This window comes from Phascolarctos cinereus, unplaced genomic scaffold (genome assembly GCF_003287225.1).
Source record: "Phascolarctos cinereus isolate Bilbo 61053 unplaced genomic scaffold, phaCin_HiC Scaffold_726;HRSCAF=1367, whole genome shotgun sequence".
NCBI classification, from domain to species: Eukaryota; Metazoa; Chordata; class Mammalia; order Diprotodontia; family Phascolarctidae; genus Phascolarctos; species Phascolarctos cinereus.
The window spans coordinates 161,300,374-161,310,779 of record NW_027556098.1 but is presented as its reverse complement, the minus strand read 5'-3'; the positions used below and the strand labels follow the sequence as shown (position 1 = coordinate 161,310,779).

The 10,406-nt window shown below is 34.1% G+C and overlaps 1 pseudogene; it reads right to left on the bottom strand.

Moving 5' to 3' along the window:
• Window positions 1-8,281: 8,281 nt before the first annotated feature.
• LOC110207047 (large ribosomal subunit protein eL22 pseudogene) lies at window positions 8,282-8,671 on the bottom strand (annotated as a pseudogene).
• Between the last annotated feature and the right edge of the window lie 1,735 nt (window positions 8,672-10,406).

Here is a 10,406-nt window from a genome sequence, read left to right as displayed (position 1 = left end):
ATATATATATATATATATACGTATATATATATATACGTATATATATACGTATATATATACGTATATATACATATATATACGTATATATATACATATATATACATATATACATATATACGTATATATATACGTATATATGTGTATATATATGCATATATATATATATATATATAATAGTCAGAAGCTTTATTTTCCCTTAATACAAAGTTGTGATGGTTATCTATGCAATGAAAATTGTCTTAATGCAAACTAAGCTGGCTACATCAGTGGGGCCTAGCTTCAAAATAACTACTTGGAAAGGAAAACCTTTTATTGACCAGAAAGAATTAGATCTATAAGTATAAGAAACAGAGTTCAAAGCAACTGCTTCTTTCCAAATCTCAATCGATCCCATTTGGAATTGTATATGTTATCAGAATGAAATCCTAGTGAGATCAACACTAGTTTTGGAAGAGAAAATTTAAAAATCTCCAAACTCTTGTAACCCCATTGGTAGTGATATAAGAAAATATTTGCATCACCATCAATCCAAGCTTCAAATGTAAAGCAAAAAAAATCCTTCTAAAAGGGTAGCTTGGTGTTTGCTAGATTGGTGTGGATCCTTATAAGGTAGACACCTAAAGACCTCCTCATATCTCTTTTCAGCTGCAGCCACAATTCAGGGCACTTCCTTTCCTTATCTTCCTACCCTCCTTTCAGAAGGACAAGTCAGAATTCATTGATCAGTAGACTTGGAGAAGAGCTCAGAGATAAATCCCAGCTGCAAGCCATGATAGTAAGCTAAGATGTAATGTTTGACTCCGTAGTTGTCAGAGTGAGTAATATGAGCATCTCTAAATTGACAACAGTGACCCTTGGCTGGATCATCTTGATATATTAGCAAGTGGGTCTTCAAGTAAGATTGAACTTCACTATAACCTCTTAGCTAAGGACAAGACTTTCCAGCAGAGTTAGAATCAAACAACTCAATAAGAGAGATGATCATATCTGTTTAATTTTAGTAGTACTACTTAATATAGTACAAGTGATGGCCTCTTGGATTTCAAATTCTATGAGTATTGCTACAGGAGGTTTCCTTTTTCGTGAAAAGGAAATAGTAATGGAATTTACATTTTTGATAATTTATTCCCTTTTCCTGGCTCTGGGACACTCTGCTGGTGTTAGAAGAAACCTATAAGAAGATGTGGTTATAATGATAAAATGATGATTAAATTGACAGCTTGGAATTTCACAATAATTCTCCATAAGGACCTCCACATCAACATTTCTCAGTTTTCAAGTCAAAGGTTTTGTTTTTCTAATTCCCAGCACTGAAAACTCCACCTGGAATCTCAAAGTCAAGCTGTGTTTTCTTCCTGCCTCTTATATCATTAACAGTCATACAGATCCTTCAATCAGAATTTACATAGTCATTCATCCTAGTATAATCACAAATTTAGTGGATTGTTGATCAGAATCATGAAGTTAGAATAATCTCTTCATTTGAAAGTCCAATTTTAATAACAGGATGCCTTTCACAAATGGGTGGAACTGCATATTTAATGATTTCCCACAATAAAAAAACCCCCTCAAACAATTGGCTTGGAAAGCTCTTTCAAGTTTCTGTAATACTACATCTTTCACTTTACCAGGCATAAATTCTACTGTTTACTCATTTGTGCTTGCAAGGATCAATTCCATAGAGCACAATAGGTAGTGATGTGAAGAAAAGTAAGGAAGCTTTATACAAGATGGCTTTTTCAAAATTAGGACAACACATCATGACAGAGTGATTAATGCAATTGGAACCCTGCTAATACATCAATTAACCAGAAACTAATTTAATAAACCTTTAGTTAGTTAACTATTTTGTTTGTTTATTTTCGTTCATTCCACGTTAAGGAGAAAGAGGGAAATCAAAAGCTGGTATGTGAGGTCTGGAGCTCTTAAGCACACCTCTTAGAATAATTTGAGTCATAGAACAACTAGGGTGGTATCCCAATGGCTTTATCATTGAGGGTGGATTCAACCACCAGGAAGGTCCATGACACCTAATATGCCCAAGAGGAGGAAGACCTGGGTACAACATGCTGCTTCTAACCCTATCAATCTCTTCAAGCATCAGACAGATAAGGAAAACCTTCAAATGTATTTTTAAATTCCAGAAATTTCTCTGGATAGTCAGCCATTCAGCCATATCCATACTTAGCACCAAAAGCTGATCTGAATCTGCTTGTCTCTTCATGAACAACTGAATCACTCAAAAATACCAGAATTGCAGTGAGACTAACAATTCAATAGTAACAGGTTGCTTCTTTCTTCTTAACCTCACAGCTAAATACTACATCTGTGTGGTCATAACTGCTTCTGAAGCAGTTCACTTCCTCCACATATCTTTTTCAGTCTTTCCTAATTAAAAATACTAACAGATTTCAGCAGCTTTGTACAAAACAAACAAAAAAACAAACAAAAAACCAAGCAATTCCCAAATGATTTCATCCTGGGAAGAATAGTGGTGCCAGTACAAATTCATTCCAATACTTTAATTTTTCTATAGCTATGTTTTTGAATAATGAGAATTCTTATTCATTTTGGTACCTCTAAAGCAGAAATGATTCCTTAATCACCAAAGATGCATTATTTTTTATTTACTGTATACTGATTTCCCCCCAAGGCTCTGTCTTAGGTCTTTTTCTCTTTTGTCTTCACAATTTCTCATTTGGGGATCTAATAAGTTCCTATGGCTTCAATTATTTCTATGTATAATATTGAAAAGATAAAAATTAATATTACCTTCACTTTCTCCTGTATGGATTTCTACTACATTGCTTCTACAATGTAATTGATTTTATGCTGTATTGATTTTATAATTGAGCCTGTATCTGCCTAAAGCCACCTTTCTATATTCTTGAGTTGAGAGCAGAAATAGAGCTTTCCCTCTGAGTTAGCTCAAAGTTAGTTTAAAAGAAAAGTTATTATCTCTTATACTGGTATTCCCTAGTGTACTTCCTGTATGTGTTTGTTAAACCCTACAAATTACCATCCCTAAAAGATTCATTATCTGCCCTTGCTTGTCTTTGTGTAGTTAGGGAAAGTTTTTGTCTCTTCCAAGGAGACAGCAAGTCTCACAGTTCTGATTCCTAGCAGACTACAAGATGTAGGTGGGTCCCATAAATCAGACATTCCTTAACTGTCAGAGAGGGGTGGCTACTAGCCCCAATAGGTGCCAACCCATTTTCTTTGAAGTAATCATTTATGTTGTCCCCACCCCCATGATGCTATCTACTGTGTAATCAATTACATTGTCTTCCCCGTCTACCCAACTTTTTACTCCCCTAAACTAAATGAAGGCTGGTGAGCCCTATATTGGGGTCTTCATCATTGAGAGAGCCCACTGACAGAATTTATTGGTTATTATAACCTAAATAATGAATTGATCATGCTCAGATCATTGTCTCTAAGTTTACCTTAATTTTTAAATGTAACAATATGTAAATATTTCACATATCTATATATCTAGTCATAGTCTCTCTCCTGAGCTACAGTCATCTATCTTCGAACGCCTCTTATACATGTTATCATTTTCTGATTTGCTCAAGGTCACATAGCTACTAGGTGGCAAAGATATGCTTCACTAGTTTTATTTTTATCCTCAGAGCCTGACACAATGTCTAGCACGTAGCAGGTCAACAAATACGTATTGACTTATTGATTGCTTAGAACCTATACCTTCTAATCTTACTCTAATGTTACTTTCACTATACCATGCTGAAAAATAATTAAACAGTGTTTATAATAAAACAGGTGTTTTTTTTTAACTTAAGCTTGATTTAGGAACAGCCATATTTGAGTAATACATCTCCTTAACAATAGAAAAATAAAAAAAGATATCAGGCCCTGAATAGGATGAATCTATTCTGTTTCCCTCCACATGCCAGATACTTCAAATACTTTGAAAAGTTAGTACTTTCTTTTTCTTAGCAGCATTAGCATCTATCCAACTATTATAACCTTAGAGTCATCCTCTCTGTTTTCTCTTCTAGCTACTACTTTTGTTCAGCACCTCATCGCCTCTTACATTAACTGTTGTAATAGTCCTGTAATTGCTCTCCTTGCTTCTAGTTCAGTGATACACCACACATATGCAAAATAATTTTCTTGACGCTCTGTAATTCTCCACTTCAAAAACCTTAACTGATCTCGAATGCCTCTAGGATTCTTAATCTGGGGTTCATGAACTTTTCAAAAAACTATTTTGATGGCAGCATTTCAATAGTGTTGATTTCATAATCCAAGGTATTTTATTTGAGCGCTTAAAAACATTATTCTGAGAAGGAGTTCACAGACTTCACCAGACTTCCAAAGGAATGCGTGATGCAAAAAGTTTAAGAATCCCTGCTCTAGGATAAAATACAAAAGCCTCAATCTGTCATTTATAGCCTTCCACAATTTTGCTACCACCTACATTTTTAGATGCTCCCTTCCCACATTCCTTTCTTTTTTCATATGTTCTATGTGAAATCAACCTTGAATACTTAATGTTCCCCAAACTCAACATAGCATTTCTTCTCTCTACATGTTCACAGAGAACATCATGGAGAACATGTCTGGAATTGGCTCTCCAGATATCCTCACCTGTAAGAATCCTTCTCTTCCTTCAAGACTCTGCAAAGGAACCATCTTCTCTGTGAAGCCTTCCCCAATTTCCCAGCTATTAGTACCTTCTCCTTGCTCAGATTACCTTGTACAATATTTGTTTATTTTGTACATGACGTACCCTCTCCCCCTGCTCCTCTTTCCTGTCCCAATGTATTGTCAGCTTTTGAACACAGAGGCTGAGACATTTATCTTTGCATGTCCAGAATTTTGTGCTGAGTAATAATAGACAAAATAGCCACTTGATAACTGAACAGAATTCCTACACATAGTTCTTAAATCAATAGTTTTTTTTCCCATGTGCCTATAAATTTAGCTTTCCTCGTAAATGTCTTCTGTATCATCAGAATATTTGTGCAATCTACTGGATTCAGTAAAGTAGCCTACAATACCACATTTCTCATTTCTTCAGTCTAATGCTTGAGTCACAGAATCATGTTTCAGTGTTCCTGAAGATCATTTTCCATTAAAAAATACTTAAACAGAATAGAATAGTATTGACCATATTATGCTGCAACCAGTTGATTTGGCCAAAAATATAAATAGTTGATTGTTTATGAACAAGACTTTCCCACTTAAAGAATGTCGATGGCTTTCTATTAATAATTTATGAGCATTCCAGAAGAGTAAGAAGTCCTTCAACTATGTTTTTTATTTTTATTTTACATTGATACTTTTATTTTTATATGAAAGTCATTCTGAATAAGCATCTCCTCTTTCCCTTCTCTTACTCTCTGGTGAATTGAATCCCTCCATACAAACAAAAAAAAGAAAAAACCCACTTCCACAAAGACAAGTGTTATAGCAACCTTGTCTGACAATGTAGATGATATTCTGTTTTTTGAAGTTTCCTGACTCTTTTCCAAGAGGAAGGAGTTATTCTTTACTCTTTCTTCTCTGGAATCAATATTGATTATTACAATTGCACAGAATTCAGCTTACTTTTATTGTTCTTTTCACTTACGTTATTTTTAGTGTGTTGTTAGGTACATTGGTTTTGATGACTTCAATATGCACCTTGTATGAACATTTGATATGTTCATACAAGTTTTCCCATATCTCTAAATTCTTCATATTCATCATTTCTTACTCCACAATAATATTTAATTACATCCATAAACCCTAGTTTGTTCTACAGTCTATGATTCCCCACTGAATTTCCAAATGAAGCATTCTTCAATGAATATTTAAGTCTATATATGGGTCCTTCTTTGTGTCTTTGACATAATTGGAATATATGCTCAGTAGGATGTATACTGTTTTTTTTTAAATTACCCTGGGATTCTCCTGAGTACTCCAAGAAATTCTACCAAGTTCATAAAAAGACAAACAATGAACCCATCCACTTTGCTGTGTGTTCTGGTTATACACAATAGATTCATTGTGCCACAGAGGCAGAGAGCCATTGGAAATTGATTTTAATTTTTAGAGTATTAGTACATTTCTTTATCTTCTATCACCTTGACACTGAGAAAATTTAAGAAGCATGCCAAGAAATATTATTTTTGATCTGGTAATCAAATTACTAACATAAGAACCTTATCCATCTCTACACAACCCACCAATGAACATATTAGTTATTTTAGTGTTCAGTCTCAGCTTTAAACATTCTGATATTTTTTCTATATTTCCTGGTTTCATAGAATTTATTTTGCATTCAATAAATCTAGCACTATTTTCATGTGATAGCATCAATTGTTATTTATTGCATCTTTTTTTAAAATTCAAACAGTGTTCTGCACAACTCTAGGGTTATAGGAGAAAAAAATATTTGGGATGGCTGCCAAATCCATCTGTTTTGCTTTTTGTGTTTGTAGTGTACAATATATGCACTCAGCCGAAACTGAAAGCAATCAGATTTTTTTGGAGGTCAAATGACTTGACAAGGTGGCTTCTTGTTAGTCTAGAATATGTCATTAAATACATAGAAAAATGAATGACACACAACTCACTAGTCATCTGTCTGCTTTGGTAGAGTCAATGTAAAATAATTAGTTTTCCTTTATGTTGGGTTTCTTGACTAAAAGTATTTCATGCAAATTTCTACTCTGAATAATTAAGTAAAATGGAGAGGTTTCAAGTAGTAATAATTAAAACATTGGCATAAAACAAACATCTATGAACTTATTTTGAATACAAAATCTAAAATATTATAGAAATTCAAATTAAATGATAGTTATTTCCAATTTGGATTTAATTCTAGTAATCCTGATGTTCAATGTCTATGTTATGAGTTTTTTTAAAAAAAAGTTTCATGGTTTTGGGGAAATTGCCAAGATATTTACAAATGAAACATGAATTTAAAAGCAATGCACTCAAATACTATACACAAAACTGTCACAATGAACTGAAACAATCAGCTGCAATACCAGATAATGTAAATAATAAGGGACTTTAATGTTGGTGGGAAACATTTTACAAGATGCACTATTATTGTCTCTGATAAACCAGTCACTGATATAAAATAATAACAGATTGTTCACTAAGCAAATTGTATATAGTATTTTATATACAATATATGTGTATAATGTCTATAATTATATAATAATTTTTGTGCAGCATTGATCTGACTATACATTTTTTAAAATCATATCTTCTTAATTAAAAAAAAATTAGCAAAATGTTATTTTGTACCTTGCAAGGAAAAATTGCATGAATTAAATTATTAAGGGCATGTAGGGATAGGAAAAAAAAAGAGGTAAATGGACCAGTCATACAGTGGAGATTCTCTCTGAGAACATCCAAATTCAGTGCCAATTGTCTCTTACTGGGTGCTTGGAACACATTTGCCCTTTCAAACGCTAAGGCATGCACATACACATACTGTATCTATCTATCTTTACAGAAATATTTGTGTAGATACATGTGTATATATGTGTATTTGTACATATGTGTGTATATATATATATATAATATATCATCCATCCATCCATCTGTCTATCTATCTATCTATCTATCTATCTATCTATCTATCTATCTATCTATATGTTGGGTTTTATTTATCTATCTTTAAAGCATTGGCATAATTGACCCACATCAATAGCCCAGCTGGCACACTGATCTCTGCTAAAATATCTACAAAACATGAAAAACGCATTTCAGTTCATTGTGCAATTTCCTTTATAAAGATTTTTATAGTGTGTGGAGATTTTGCAGTTTCCACTGATAGAAGGTGTATCGTCATGAAAAAAAATTCATAGCCCTACCAAAATAGTAGAAACGTTATTTGGTACCATTATTAGTTTTTGTTTGGTTTTCACCTGGATGTATGATTTTATCACTAGAGGGGAATTTTCATGGTTATTTCCCTGTAAAAGATAAACCTTCTTTACCTGCCTAGGCGACTGAAAGTTTAAGAGACTTGTTCGTGTGTCACATGCCAATAAGAGTAGGAGGAAGTACTTGAACCCAGATTTTGCTGACTCTATTTTAAAAATTACCTTACAAAATTTGATTTCAAAGGCTCCATTCACATTTTTTAAAAAGTGAACAGCTTCAAAACTACAAAATTTTGAAACCTACTGTTCTATTCAAGTAAAATTTTTTGTAGGTTTCAAAATATGCGGAATTTTCATAACAGCTTGTTTCTTTTTTTTTGTTCAAGTTTTATTCAAGATCATATATAAAACGTTTTCAGACCCAAGAGGGTTCAATCTTCCTCCTCTTCCTCCTCTTCATCCTGGTTGATCTGGAAGTACCGTAATTCATAGCTCTCCTTGCTGTTGGCCACCACCCGCAGCCAATACCGAAGATTGTTCTTCTTTAAGTATTTCTTTGTCAGGTACTTCAAATACCTTTTAGAAAATGGCGCCTCTGACGTCACGGTTATCTTACTCTTGCTTCTCTCAAAGGTTACGACTCCGCCACCGAGGTTGCCAGCCTTTCCGTTCACTTTGATTTGTTCTTGCAAAAACTGCTCGAAATTAGCTGCATCCATAATCCCATCTTCCACAAGAAGGGTACAATCCAGGGCAAGCTTAAGGACTTGTTTCTTTTTTTTGCCGCCCTTCATCACAGATTTATTCACGGGCACCATGGCGATGAAGGAGCCAGAGGACCACTGACAGCTTGTTTCCTCATCAAATTCTGTATCACCAAACTACTAAACACTCATGGATTCTTTATGGAATGCTGAAAGACCAGAAATATTTTTCTTTCAATAAAATTCTTCTACTTCTTTCTTCTTGTACATGATTATACACCAGAAACTCCACCTTGTTGAGCGCTAATTTTTTCTAAGGAAGATATTTTAGAAAATTTTATTAGGTAGACATCTAATGAAAGTACATTTCAAATGAGAGTGTTTATTACTTATGGCTGTAATTGGCTCTGAGTCCTCTTTAGGGCTTGCTAAGGGCAACCATCTAGGTAGAGGAATATAAACTTTGGGATTTGCATTTCATTTCTTGCTTCATTAATTTCATTAACTTACAAATTGATGAATCCTCAGAATTGAAATACCATTTATTTTAATACCTCCCCCCAAAAAACCCCCCACTTTCTTAAAGTGTTCAAACCTATTAATTTTTGAGTTTTAGCTCTGATTGTGTTTATCAAAGGAAGAATGAGATTTATGTCATGGGGATAGAATAGTTGTAAAACATCACTGAGTTAGGTGGGGAAGGTTCCTTCTGCTGAAGCCCCAGCAGGGTCCTGTACATAGCATTTGGTGTGGTCAACTTGAATTGTCTGCATTCTGCAGGTAGGAGTTTTAAAGAATTGTCTAAAATAATTGTGTGGAGTAAAGGAAGCTCTGAATTTATGCAGGAAGATCAAGTCTAGGTGTTTGAAGAAGAGACCTTATTTTCCTCCAAGGACAGACAGACTGTGTGGGATTTATAGGGATGCTCATTTAATAGAAGTAGCCTTCATTCTGTTGCTCACCCACAACAGTGACAAATGGTGGCCAGAAGGAAAAGCAAGGAATGTAATCAATCTTAACACCTTTGCTATTTTTCTGGGAGATGGGAAAAAACGTGTGTGTGTGTATGTGTGTGTGGTGTGTATACACACATGTGTGGGCATGTGTTTTAAGAAATAAAAAGGAGGAAAGGGAAGAGAAAACAGTTTGTTGAAAAAGGAAAATAATTATTCATGTTATAAAGAAATATTTTGAGAATGGTAATGTTTGTCCTCCTCAGCTGGAGCCAAGTTCGGTGCCAATAATCTCCTCCTGTGTGCTTGGAACTTGTGTTCACTCTTTCAAATGCCATTGAATTTTAATGTTTTTTTTGTTAAAGGCACTCATATAATTGACCCACATCCAAATCAGACTGACACATAAATGCAAGCTCTAAGATGTTCTGAAGAACTCAAAGACATGCCAACCAGTCATTTAGCAAACTGAGTATTATTGAAATGGGCAAGCCACTTTGGGACTATTAGATTGTGGCTGATGTTGCTTGACCAAAGTTACAAGATTTCAATAATAGGGCATACAAAAAATAATGGAGTCGATTCATATTGACCATATACTGTCCAATCCTGACACTTTCATTATGGATTGCATGCTTAGAAGAATTTTCTCTTAAGTAAATGACTTCAAAAGGCTCTTCTAATATTCTATTTGTGAAATGTTCCGGACTGAGATTACTAGCTGTGTGAACTTTGGCAAGTCTCTTAACTTCTCTGAACTCACTTTTTTTATCAGCAAAATGAGCTCCTACTTCAGTTTCTCACAAGTATCAAATAAGATCATGTACATAAAGCAATAGAAAATACCACTTATTACCCCAAATGAGTCTAGGTACATATATTTATAGCTCTGTTCT